This window comes from Athene cunicularia, assembly GCF_003259725.1.
Source record: "Athene cunicularia isolate RWA chromosome 4 unlocalized genomic scaffold, athCun1 chr4_part1, whole genome shotgun sequence".
Taxonomy (NCBI): Eukaryota; Metazoa; Chordata; class Aves; order Strigiformes; family Strigidae; genus Athene; species Athene cunicularia.
The window spans coordinates 19,606,268-19,620,181 of NW_020799098.1; the positions used below are offsets into that span (position 1 = coordinate 19,606,268).

A 13,914-nucleotide genomic window follows, 5' to 3' on the forward strand; every position below is an offset into this window, starting at 1 on the left:
GTGAAGTTTCTGTATAAGCCTTATTCTCTTTCTTCCTGGGCAGTCTGTGTTCACTTACCTTTGTCCAGAGCAGTACTTCCAGAGTACTTCCCAACAGTGTGGCTTCTTCCTCTGGATCTGTCATGTTCCTTTTTTTCCTCCCAATTTTTGCTGTTACTAGCCCTGTAAAGCTTGTGGTATGCTTAAAGCATCACCACCATTATCTACAGAATGGGGAAGTCACTGCTCAACCAGTGTGATGGTCTAACAACTATATGTTTTACATCAGGTCCAAACCCTATTCCTTGCTTTTTGGAACTTGGAGCTTGGCCATATCAGTGTCTTTTATCATGGGAGGGGATGTCTAATGAACACTGGTATGCTACTTGTCTCCCAGCTAAAGAACCGGTGAGGACTGGAGATAAAATAGAATCTGAAGAATTCAAGAATCCCAAATATCTTGTGTAACAAAAGTCAAAACATTGATACAGAGATGAGAAAAGTTATATAGGGGAAGCCAAGGTTAGATCCTAAGTGTTAATATTGTGAAGGCAGGAAATCTATTTTGGGAGGGGTAGGAAGACAGACAACATAGGGGAGGATAACTTTATTTTGAAGGCGTTTCATTATTTCCTTTCACTACCCTTCTCTCTTTTGACATTTTAGTTCTCTTTATAATTTAGAAGTGTATGGGAGGCTATTGCTATTTTGTTTTCTTTTTGCTACTCCAAGAGGGATGGATAAAATAGAACTTTGAATTCAGAGACTGTGATCTGTTGCTAGTGGCTTTGTAGGAGTGTACTGAAAGCTGTGAAGAAACAGGACACTTTGTTCTTACTAACGTGGTGTATTTCTAAAGCAACAGAACTGGGAGAAAGGATTGTTTTTGTAGTGATGAAAGTAAACTAAAGCTGAGACCAGGTTTTGAAAGCTAAATTCTGTAAATAAGCATTGCCCAAAACAGGGAGGAGGGGAATGTATACAGATAAACTTCAGGTTGTTTGTTATACAGTTTTGTTTTACAACTTGAATTAATATTTACTTTAAGGGAAGTTTCTCCTAATATAAAATGAGTTAGAAGAGCATGTGTAACTTTCTGCATAAAATTGTAAGTTTTTGCCTTGTTCAGTGGTTGAATACAAACATTAGATTTGCTTTTCTTAATACCTTTTCAGAACTTTAGAGAAATAGTATTCATACTAGGGTGTTCCAGTACAGGTTAAAAATTATCAGTTTGATTGAGACAGTTCTCTCCTACATTTGTTCTCATCAGGGTAGTGTTTAGTAGTTTGTAGATTTTGTGATACACTTGTCATGAATTTGTCTGCTATTGTTGCATCACAGAAAAATACGTATTTGAAAGATTAATGTGGAAGTATTCCTGAAGCAGATGTGTAATGCTGGTGCACTTTTTCTTAAACACTGAGCCTCAGTTTACTCTCAGTGATTAAACAGCTCATCTTTGGCTAAAGTGCTCCTCCCCACTTCATTTAGCAACAAAATTTAAAATTTCCAGTAGGCATGTCCTTTGGATATCAGAATTGAATAATAGTTCCAGCCAGTGAGGTTTGCTGTGTGCAACCTTTTTCCTTTGGTAAAAGGAACCTTCGAACATTCAGTCTTGCAACACTGGACCATGGCTGGAGAAACAGGAAGCAAAACACTTCAGCTTTGTCCCAGATCTTCATTGCTCCTTCTGACTGTGGCCTCTTCCTTTTTTCATCTGCTTTCTTAATTTCTGTCTTGGAAGCCAAAAGTAACTTAATACTGTTCTCCTAAGAGTTGAGTCATTTATCAGGTTCTCCTTTGCCAAATAATCTGGCAAAATAATGGAATCCACTACATTTTCTTCTGTCTGAGGCCGTTTATTGCATTGTCCACTTACTTCTGCCTTTCTGTCTCAGTCCTCTTGATTCTTTATCTATTTTCTACGGTGTCTACAGTTAATTGTAGCTGTTAGAAACATGTTCTTGAGGACTCTTTGAATTCAGAGTGCCTTAGGTGCTGTATCATTCCTGTAAGTAGCCTGTATTCACCTATACTGCTTGCAAACTTTATCTGTTGGTAGGCACACAGCTTCAGGGAGCCCTTTTAACAGGGGCCTTGGTATACATGAAAGGTATGGACTCTGTTAGTTTTCATTACAAAACCAGTCAGGATAACTGGAGCTCTCAGGACCTCTCTGTACTCCTTGTGTATTGTGAAAACGTGCTCTGATGGTGGTATGCTTTAGGTTTGTCCCAAGGTGTGCTGGCATGGTGGACCAACTATTAAAAGTAGCACAGTTAAGCAGCTGTTGGGTGCCTGTTATGGCAGTGTTTGTGTGGTTAATGTAGATACATTTCCTAAAGGATGTTGTGCTTTGTAGTTGCCAGTCTCAGGAAAACTGGAAAATCCTTTCCTTGGGAAAAAAAAATGAAACTAAAACCCAAGAAACCCCTACAACACCACCACCCCCCAAAAAAACCCCTCAACTGGATCTGTAGCTTTTTTGTTATTAAAAAAAAAAAAAAAGTCTTATTTTGTTCTCAGAAGTTAGAAACATCTGATAGCAGGGCCGTACTGCATGGTACCAAAGCAAAACTGCTTGGGACCCTCAAATGTAGAAGCTCTGTTTTCTTATTGATTTAAATTAGCTTTCTGAAAAGCTAATACATGACTAGTTGAGATTCATTAGGCTTTTCCTTCGCGTTTGTAGTTAATTTTAGTAATAAGCATGTGTATTATCATACTGCACTTGACAGCTGGCTTTCTGTGCGTACTTTCAGACAGCTGTGGCGTTCTGTCACACTGCTCAGGCCAGCGGTGAGCATCAGCAGCTTCTGAGCCATGTGATTTTCAGGCTTTTCAAGCATCACTCCAATATGAAACTGGCTTTGCTGACGTGTTAAAACTGATTTTTAGTTCTGGAGTGGGGTGACCCTTCAAAATGGTCTTACTGATGATGCCAAGTTGCCTTGGGAATCCTGTGCACATTTAGTGTAGTCCTGTTCTATAGCACTTTACCTTTGTCTCTTTTCTGCCCCACTGGTCTCCAAAGCACATAGTATGTGTCCTTTACTATATACAGTATGCTTGGACCATGTGAGATCCGTTTATTAAAAGCTGTGTTCATTCTTGGCATCAATACCGTTCTGAGAAATCCCCTGAACTGAAAATAGTCATGGCCAGGACATTGTTCAGGGGAAGTACCATTTAGGCTTGTCTGGTTCTTATACTTCTGCTCTTGGAGATGGACAGAATGGATTGCTGGAGCCTTGGCCTGTATAACTCCTGCATCTGCTAGCAGTGGGAGCAGAAGGCCCTGCACCTCTGGGTGGACTGGCTTAACTCTGCCATTCTTGATCATTGCCTCACTTGCTTTGAAGCAGCAAAAGGGAGTAGAGGGGAATACATGGACAGTAGTCTGGGGTTGGGGAAGAGAATGAACTCTCTAAATATGAAGGTAGGTGACAATGTATGTGTGTGTGGAGGCACCCTAATCCTCTTTGTCTCTTGATTCTCTTGAATTTTCTGCTACTGCAAAGACTTTGTTGTCTGAAGAAATTTTGGAGATGAAAAAATTAGATTTTGCTATATCAGTGTTGAAGTTTTTGTCTGATTCTTTAAATTTTTTTATGTTAAGGTATGGAAACATTAAATGGCTTTTCTGTTTTACACATGTTTCTTGTATTTAGCTGTAGGGAAGTTGGTCTTTCTCTCCCCCCCAAGGGAGTTTCCTGTGTATATGGAAAAAATACAAAACAGAAGTGAAAAATACCTCAGGCTTCCAAACCTGCTGCTCACATTTCACTTCTCCCACTACCCTTCTCATTACAGAAACAGTCCAACGGTCCTCTGTCCCCATAGCAATACCATCTATTAAAAAAAGCTAGGCACCATTATAGCTGATATGATAGGTAATTTGGCACGCAAAATTATTACAGCAACCTGTGAACTGCTGGGGAAATTAAAAAAAAGAAAAAAAAGTTACACAGTGATATACTTTTCTGGTGTTTATCTTTAAATTGCCAGAATGTTTTATTAGGCTTTCTTTGGGCTAGTAAACATAACGTAATTTGATACCTGTTCCAAGAGGTTTATAGTCATAAATAAATTTAGTATGCAACTTGTGGGTTTTTTTGTTTAAAAAGCCACTTAAGGCAGTGGCCCTAAAATTGTGTGTAACTCAGCAGTTAAGCTGCATTTTATAATTTTTTATTGTCATTAGAAATTCTGGGGACCTTCTGCTTACAATCTGTCAGTAGAGAAAACAGTGGTTTCTGTATTTCTTATGCCTGGGTGAACAGCATGTAGATAAACTGAAAAGACTTGTATGATGAAACGCTGACACTTTATATGTGTGAATGCTGTTTTGACAGTATTTAAACTTTCCCATAATCGTATAAGATAATTTAAGCACTTTAAAATTGACATTATGATTTTTCTTCATTTGTTTAGACACCATTTTGCGTATGCTGTTGTCAAATAACAGGGGTTCTTTGGTCTCCAAGTTGTTCTATAAACAGCAGGACTAAACAACTTATATTTCCTATACATATGTGCCCTGTATGGTGAGGAAAGTTTATGGGTCAATACGATGAGCTCCTTCATTCCTAATGGGAAAAGTGTAGCTGTAGTATAGCTAAGGCATATGCTTACTGTCTGTCCAAATGGCATAAGCAGAATGACCAGCTGTGCAACTATGTAATTTCCAAGTTCTGCTTGTCTTTTTCAATGACATCAGTATTTTGGAAATGTCTCTCCAGTTTTCATAAAACTCACAGGAACTTAATTGTCTTTAAGAACTCTTCTTCTTTTTAAACTTGGTTAGAACCTGATGTATGGGTTCCAAAGTTATTGCAGAGATGGCTAATCAGTTTTATAGCATAAGCTTAATTTTTTAGCAATCTGGGGAACTAAAGCAGTGAAGGACTATTAGCTGTTAGTGTACCAAACCTGCTCTACTTCAAAAAATACAGGTCATCCCCCACTTTTCTTTAGGTTGAGACTTTTTTTTTTTTGTTCATTTATCTTGGCTGTGCAGGCATCTGCATGTTTTAATTCAGGAGTTCAGTTTATCTGCTGAACTTTAATGACTACATTTGCCCATGATTTTCCCATTTTTCTTGGAGAGCTCAGTTGGCCCTGTTTGAAGCAGAAGCAGGCAGAAATTGTGGGAAGGAAATTTCCCTATTGATTAACATGTTCCACACACTGCACAGTCAGCAGTCTTGTGTTGGCAATCATTTTTAAACTGGTCAAGATACGATTGAGTCGGTGGTAGCTGCGAACTGAAATGACTTCTTAAATTTGGTTGTTTAGTATTTCAAACAGTTCTGACAATTTACTTTCCCTTCTGGCCTGAATGTACTTGAGAGGATGAGACAATGTTTTGAAAAGAGGTTGGGTTCAGAACTCAGCAGTTGGGAGTCTTCGCAACACTGCTTAGGCACGCTTATCGTGCAGTAAAATCCTTACACAAAAATTTATGCCAGCACATGCATTATTCTGGGAAACTAGTGTTGTAGCAGTCACGGGTTCAAGATCATACAGAAGTTAAGTGCTGTTAGGTAGAACTTTATTTTAAAATACTGGTTCCTTAAACACTTAGAATACCTAGGTCAAGTAAAATCTGTCTCAGAAACATTCTTGTTTTCAAGTTGGCTTCATAGTTTATAGTGTACCTCATTAAGATGCAGGGAGAAGTTTTGCCAGTAATTTGCATCTGTGTGGAGTTTAAACTTGACAAACCTGAAAAGCAAGCCTACTTGAATTAAGTATGATTCACACAATTTCCATTTTTAAAAATGGACAATAATACCTGCTTTGCAGATTTATTTTTTTCTTATGAAAAGTGCCCCATAGAAGCTATTTGGGCACAATAGGAGCATGTGTAACATGTCAGAAAACTGTAATATTATAATACCAGAAGAAAGGATGATTAAGGTGCTGACATCCCAGACACGTAATCTAATCTTTTCATATGGCTGTTGTAAATGTACTGTGAATAGGAGGAGTAAAAGTGTATTTTTGGAGTGTCTGTTTAATTTATCTTGTTCAGGAATCATTGTCCCATTTACCACAAACAACACTTATTAAAAGTATTATTGTATTTGATGATAGGTATTGTGGAGATTATATTTCTCTAGCAATTTTTTTTTAAATATTTGAGTTTTGCAAATGGAAATAGTGGTAATTGAAAGGAACTTGTAGCTTACGTTATTTAAACAGAAATATACTTTATTTTCCTCCTTCTCTTTCAATAGTCAAGTATTTCTTAAATGGGAATCTGAATTTCTGTATCTTTCCTGTGTAGGACTGTTCTATTGCAAGGGCTGTAGCTGATTTATAAATTAATCTCTTAGAAACATAGAAATAATTTACTTATGAATCAATTCAACAACAATGACAAACAATCCAAAGCTTTTAAATCTTTTAAAACATTTATGTTTTTATTAAAACACAGATTTGTTAACTGCAGAGGGTGTATCACCTAATTTTTCTGTCTAGATATGTGACTTTAAAGGTTTAAGCATAATTTGCCTATGTAAAATGCTCCTCAATTGGAGACTTTTAGCACAACCACAGTGAAAAAGATTGACCATGAAGAATGGCCTCCAGATGATTTAGCTGCCCTAGAAAGTTGAAAGAGCCTCTGATTCTCCCTTTTCTGGGATGTGTGTTTATTGCTGCTGGTTTTATATTAATGGCACGATGTATTCATAAACTTAATTATGAAACAATATACTTAAGATTGATTAATTCTAGGATACTGACAACTCATTTTGCAACTGCGCCCAGTTAGTATTAGTATAACCACATAATTCCTGGGTGATGCAATAAGAAAATACCTGAAGTCTAGGAAACCCTGTAATTTTTTAAAACAGGTTGGTGCCAAATACAGCTTTGTTAAAAAGTATCTGTATTCGCAGGTTTTGTGTCATCATTTTAATCTACTGAAAAGATGAATTTTATTTGCCAATTTGGAAATTACTGTTTGCATAGAAACCTGCTTATGAATTGATAACCTGTTCTCTGCTTACATACTGATAGCATTTGTGAATTGTTTTACAAGTCTAAAATCAGCGGGTAAGACATAGTTGCGTACAAGTAAGTTTATGTAACTCGAGCAGCTTCCTTTTAACAGATATAAGAAGGTGCTTCCATTTTGCTTTTTGAAGAATTACAGCAATGCAGAAGTTGAAGGAAGAAAGGGAGTGAAAGGAGAGGGTACAGACTGTAATAATAGTGTGTTTTTTAAAAAAAGTATTCTACAACATGAAAAGTTGACTCAACTGACAAGTTGCTGGAGGAGGAAGATGATAGGGATTCATCCCCATTTCTTACAGATATATTTTAGAAGTATATAAATACAGTAAAGATATTAAAAAGTGGCTCTTGAAACTTTTGTTTTGGTGGGCTAAGTACTATATATTCTATTGCTGCCAGTGCTTACAGTTCCTAAACCAAGATCAGTAAAGGGAATGTATGAATTGTTGGGTTTTTATTATTCAAAACACAATTATGTGGGTCTAAACTGAAGCTATGGATGCACCGGATTTCTAATAGTGCGATGCCACAAAAGTGGGAGGTCACATTCTCATCTGAGTGTTCCTGTTGATTGCAATGTGATGGCTCTGGCACTCTGGGTTCATGAGTAAATGAATGAGTAAACTTTCTTTCCTTCCTTTCATCCCTCTCCTCCCCCAAAAGATAGTTTTTGTTCTGGATTACTGATTTGAATCTATCTGTGGAAAGGTCTAAGAAGTACTGGAGTTTGGTGTGTAAGGGTAGGTCCGTGCAGCCAGGGAGAAACTGGCAGGCAAGACCTCTGTTTGGTGCTGACAGATCAGCTCAGCTGCCTGTGAAGCCACAGTCCGACTGTGAACTGGAGCGGCTGGGACACAGACCTGTTTGCTTACCCTGACCTAGCAGAGAGGTGGGAATGGCATTTGAGACAGTGGTGACTTAAACTGTCACAGCAAGGCGTGTCAGAGTTGGTCTGCTTAAACCTTAGAGATGCTAATAATCTTAGCTGTCATTTTGCATTAAGTTCTGACTGCGTTTGGGGTGAGAGTCTTATAACTATCCTAAGCTAAATTTTGACTAAGGATGTTAGTCTGCAGTAAGATCTCTTAATTATGCTTAAGACTCATTTTTTTGCAAGTAATTTTCCTTGCAGAATTTTTCAGTGTTTTATTTTTTTACATATAGTTCTTTCCCATGAGAGTTAAAGGCTTGCTAGAATGTAAGAGAAAACAAGCTTAGCTGCTCCTTCTGTGTAATCTCTTGGCTTCTGTTAAAGCTGATTTTGCTGAGGTGACCAAATAGCTTTTTGCAACCAAACCCACTGGTTTCCCTGTGTCTCCTGCTTCCTAGTTTATCAGTGGTGTGACGGATTGACAGTGTGAGTTGGCTCCCTCTGAAGGTCTGAGCTCTGCAGGTGATACAGAGGAAATGGGTTGAGGAGCTTGGAGTGGGACAGTAAGCCCCTTACAGACAGATTGTATGTTCTCCTTGCTTTTCTGCTGATAGGAAGCTGTCGCTGTAGTAATTAAGATTCTTTGTTTATGTGGATATAGAGTACGGAAAAGGACGTGAAAGAGTGATTAATCTATTACTTTAATAGAGCAATGGTTAGAAATTTTGAGCTGACCAATGATGGTCCCTGTCAGTAACCTGTGATCTCTTTAAGATGTGTTCAAAAGAAATACGTATTTGCCTTTATGGTTGGTGAGGTTAGGCTGGCTTTTTGAGAATCTTCCTCTTTTGCAAGTTCAGTATGGTTCTTTACCACTTCCTTGCAAAATCATTCACAATTTCTGCTTCTATGATGTATTTTTGTCATTACAGTGAACGGTGGCAATTCAAAAAAAACAATGAATCTTAAGTTTTTGTGCTTTTTTATTAAGTTTTTTTTTAAGTTGCCTTCTGCACAGAAGATGAATGCTTATCTTCTTGTTAAGGGTGGAAGGTATATTTAAAGAGGAGCAGCTGCTCTCTAAACTCTGCAGACATTCAGCCATTGAAAGCAAGGTTGAGCAAATTCTCAGGTACTATAGTATAGTGGAGGTTTCCTATGTTGGCAGAAAAGTGGTCTAGAAAAAAATCTCATCTTGTGTCTAATTTGTGACTTCTGTCAAGTAATCTGGCAACAGAGGTAAAACAGTAGCTTTATTAAAGTTGATTCCTCATACATATTAAAAAAAATCCTTATTCAGACTAAATCTTATTTGCATTTATGGGCAATTGATAACTCTCAAAAGCATTGCCTTATTACGGAATAGCTCTATTCTTACCATATTTAGAAATTTAATTTCTTAAAAGAAATTGTTTGTTGCTGCTTGTTTTGTAAAGACATGCTGGTACTTAAATTATGGTTTAGTAGGGGACACGGAATCACTTACTTAAGAAATAAGTCAAGTTCACTTGTGAAATATCTATTCACCCGTGATGTGCAAGGTGAGATCCAGCAGGGGAGAATTACTGTGCTAGATGGATGAGAACAATCCTAATACACGTACACTGGGCAAAGTAGTTGTCACTAAAAGCTGTGAATGTGGGACTTTACATGTGGAAGCATGCTTCAGACTGTTTAAAATTTTAGCAGTTTACCATTATTTTAGTAGCTAATTTTCTGACGTATGTGCAGTTGTGTTTTTGATTTTTCTAACAGTCACTTTTTTTTTGTTTGGATGAAGATAAAACTAATGAGCCTTATATTGCACATTCCCTATGCAGTTACAATAGCTGAGCCAAATTATATTGTGTTTTAGGGACTGAGATTCTGTTGGCATGCTGATTTTTCAAGCTGATAACTCAGTTGCTAAGGTAAGTGTGTGCAAATCTGCAGTTTCCACCGAATATTTGAGCCAACGTTATTAGGGAGTCAATATAAAAGAAATAATAGCACGTGAATATAAAGGGATGTTAATAAATGGAGTAATTTTTTATGATGTTTCTCACATTCTACACCATTCCAACATTTTAATGGCATCCTTTAAGTTGATAATATATACGTTATTTAGTATACTTGAGATCTTTGGGCTACTGTAGCTTCTTGCAGCAAAAAGCAAAAGCAGGGAAAACATATCTCCAGATATATGTTTAGGCAGTTTCTTGTTCTTAAGTAAACTGTCGTTACTAACTTCCTTGCTTTTACTTAGCATGGCAGAGTTGTGTGAGTTCTGTCTGGATTAAAATTATGTCCTTTTTGGACTAGACCTTTGATTTTTAGAATCATGTACAAGTACAGTGATTTACTGGATGTTTTCTTCCAAATGTAGGTGGACTACTATAAAGAAGTGAATTTATTTACTTTCTGTAAGTTGTTTAGAAGGGATCCTACTTACTGATACGGTGCAGGCTGTGTTTAAATTGCCGTGGTGTTTCTGTGATTTTTCTTTTTATGGGGATTGGAAAAGAGAGGACAATAATGAAAGCAACGTGGGAGGATGAAAGTGGGTCAGAAAAGGGAGAGGGAGTTTCTAATTGAACCAGTGACTTCCAGTGAGAGGGCGTGACTAAATGAAGCAGAGCTTTTTCTATTGTATTTATGTCAGTATTATTTGATATAGTGCCAAAAGTGTATATAGTGCTGTACAGTAGAAGACTTGTTTCAAACACGTAACATATTCCCTGTGCTGGAGGACTTAAATTCTTTAAATGTAGGCCGGAACAGTACAGGATCATGCAGTACAAAGATGTGATAGTGCGTGGTTGGTGGCATTCACCCTGGAGCAGGTGGGTCGTTTTTTTGGTTTTTTGTTTTTTTTTTTCTTGGAAGTGAGGGAATGTTTTGTGTATCATCAGAAACTTCCTGGTTTTGTGATTTCAGGGGTTGCTGTGCCCCCTACTTCTAAGGAGCCACAGTGCATCTGGACCACCCATCATTCACTCTTTACAGAGAAGAAAAGGACTTTAGAAGTAGGAGAAATGTTAGCATTGTTCATGTCCCTTAGACATTCTCTGTTGGTGAGGTTCTAATTAATTTTATCTCCTTTTGTAGAATGGATAAGAAGGAGGGTACATTGGGTCAGTAGTATTTCAAAGCAGGTTGGCTGAGGTTGGCTCTTTGTACATTATGTGTGGATATGAACACTGTATTTATTTTTAAAAATGGGTTAGCTTTTAGTTCAACTCGTGATCTTTAGGACAAAGTCTTTATAGCAGTATTTATTACAGTAGACACCCTAATGAGAATCAGGGCCTAAGTGCTGCTGGCAGGCAAAAGTGAGAGTGGGTTGATGACTGCATGTGACTGTTAGTGCGTGTGTTCATCCTGAACAATGAATGCCCGCAGCGTGATGGGTGATCTGGAATCTGTCATTTTGCTGACTTCATCAGCTCTAGGGGATTGCGCTTACGAATACGGTTGCACCTAGAGCGAGCAACAGGGGAGATAAGTGTAGTTTCTTCAGCAGTTTCCGTGCCTCAGATGTGCGATATTATAGAAAGAACAACTTCTGAAATGCATCATTTATCTGTGTGTTTAGTTACGTGTCATATTACATAAATCTAAATAAGTTCATAGCAAAAAAAGAGCACTCTTAAGATACATGTATCACTGCAAAGTAATAGATCTGTATAATCTTTAGTGTCTTCTACACCTTTCTTAGAACTGAATAATAACCACAATAATATTTTTATTGAGGAAGTAGCACAGCAACAACTTCTGTGGTTCTGCTAGGTTAAAGGAGATAGTAGAAGACCATAAAATGTTTAGGGTGTAAGTAGTCTAAGGATTTAAAAACTCCTTTCTTTCTCTAAGATGCTCTGCAGATAAAACCAAAGTAGTTGAGAGACACAGTGTAGGCTGTGTCGTGTTAGGGCTGTATGGCATTATGTTACAACAAACTATAAAGAGCAGTGGAAGGCAAAGAAAAAATACGTATGGGACATGGAAGGGGGATAGCCTGAGAAAAGTAAATATGATCAGAACTTTGTGAAGAAAGCCTACAATTCCATACAGCCTTCTGTGGAGTATAGAGTGGCTGAGAGAAGAGTTACTTCATTACCTGTCCTTTCTTTTGCCAATATAAGCTTGTTTTAGTTCTTTCCTTTTAGTTTGTTTTAGTTTGTTTAGTTTTAGTGCTGGATATTACTGGTAGTACAGCCGTCTCTGTTTCCCTTAATGATCAGACCTGTGGATATTAAACCCATTTTTGTTTTGGAGAAGATAAAATTTTCCTTTCTGAAGGTTTTTGTTTTAGCCATTTGAATGGTTCCTTTATTCAATATCCTTATCCATGGAAAAGATAAATGTGAAATGTTCTATTTGAGCATAAGTAATATTAATTGCTTGTGTTTACTTCTGTTAACTGAATTCATATATCCAATTATATCTTTTGCATTAATGTCTTAGAAGTTGTGTCCTTTAGGTGTTTCAGGTTTTAATCATGTGTTAAACCTGTAGAACGTTTTTTTGAGCTGTGCATGTTTACCATTGGCAAACCATAACAGTCCCGTATTTTCAGCTTCACTTAAAAATTAAGCATATCACTGTGGAATAAGGTGCACTTACAGAAATTAAATACATGTTATCTCCAACAGCAAACAAAGATTAAGTGATATGAATCAACAGCTACATTTGATGTGTATTTCATAGACCAAACTTAGCAGAAACCACTGTCTGAAATTTTTGGGTCTGCTGGATCATAAATGTCCATTTTCTAATACATAGCAATTCTCTTTGTGTCTGTGAAACCACCAGACAGGATAATGTTTTCTAGTGATAGATGATCTTTTTGCTTGGAAGTTGTGTCCTAAAGTGTTTGTAGGAAAATATGTTTGTGTAGGTGAATGTACAGAAATATTTCCAGTATTTGTATTCACAGAAATCTGTGTGCAGAAAAAGATACACACGTTAACAGAAAATTCCTGTGTTTTAAAATGTACATGTGCTGCTTTGCTTTTACTGTTGATGTAACATGTTATTCTAAATGTAGAAATCTGCAAAACCAAAACAGGATGGATGTGGAGTAGCTGAGTCTTACCATGTAGGTTGCAGTACACTGCTTAACCTGTATGAAATGTTTTTAACAAATGAAAAGATTAAGGGATAGCTTCTGAGAACTATTCAGTGTGTCCTGTATGTGGGCACTGTTGTATATATGTTAGTTTTGCTAATTTTAAGCATGTTTAAAGTCTGTGATTATGACTTTTCCTCAGTGCTGAAGTTCCTCACTGATTTGTCTGTGGTAAGCAAATTGAAGCTGGAAATGGGCAGAGGATAGAGGGTTAAAAGAAAGAGAGAAAAAGAGTCCCAGCACACTACTTGAATCCCATCTCTTTCAGCTTTTCTCAGACGATGTCTCAGTGACTGACAAGGAATACTTTTATATTAATCTTTTAAATATAAAACTAGAAAACCTGGTATTTCACTTTCCTAGATTTTAGATAACCTCAGTAGGCCAAGTAAACCTAGTGATGTCACATACTGGTGAGCTTGTAGTACACCATGTTTAATAGGTTTGTGATAACTGATCACATAGCAACTTGAATTCTTTGAAAAGTATTTTTGTTATTTATGGTAGAAGCAATAGGCCCTGTTATGAGGGTCATCTTGTGCTAAAGGCTGAATATACATTTGGAATTCTTTCCAGGTATGTAGCAGTTGTTTTATAAAAAATACCTGGAAATTACTTGCTTTATTTTAATTTCTTTCCTTAAAAGGCTTTTTTTCTCATTTTCCAACCCCAAACTCTACATTCTTTCACAAATTTCATGGCTCTGTATGAAAGGTCTAGGTCCACAGTGGTTGTCAACCTGTGGTTCGCAGACCCCTGGGGGGCTGTGATGTTGTCACAAGGGGTCCGTGAAGGCTTAAAGCAGGAGTGGGGGACATCCAGCCTGGAAACATTTGATCTGGCCTGCAGCAAGCACTGTGCCCCCTTTTCCCACAACCCCCTCCTATCAATGCTCTTCTCATACTCAAGCCCTGCCCCCCCCCCC

The 13,914-nt window shown here is 37.4% G+C and overlaps 1 protein-coding gene across 2 annotated transcripts in view; it reads left to right on the top strand.

Annotated features, from left to right (window-relative positions):
- The first annotated feature begins 8,351 nt into the window (after positions 1 to 8,351).
- Positions 8,352 to 13,914, top strand: part of RBPJ (recombination signal binding protein for immunoglobulin kappa J region) — a 36,350-nt gene continuing 30,787 nt past the window's right edge. The window contains exons 1-2 of one of the 2 annotated variants that reach the window (XM_026847061.1): positions 8,352 to 8,467; positions 9,738 to 9,792. The gene's annotated coding sequence lies outside the window, so the exon portion shown is untranslated. The remainder of the gene's footprint in view (positions 8,468 to 9,737; positions 9,793 to 13,914) is intronic. The other variant, XM_026847062.1, reaches the window with a different exon arrangement.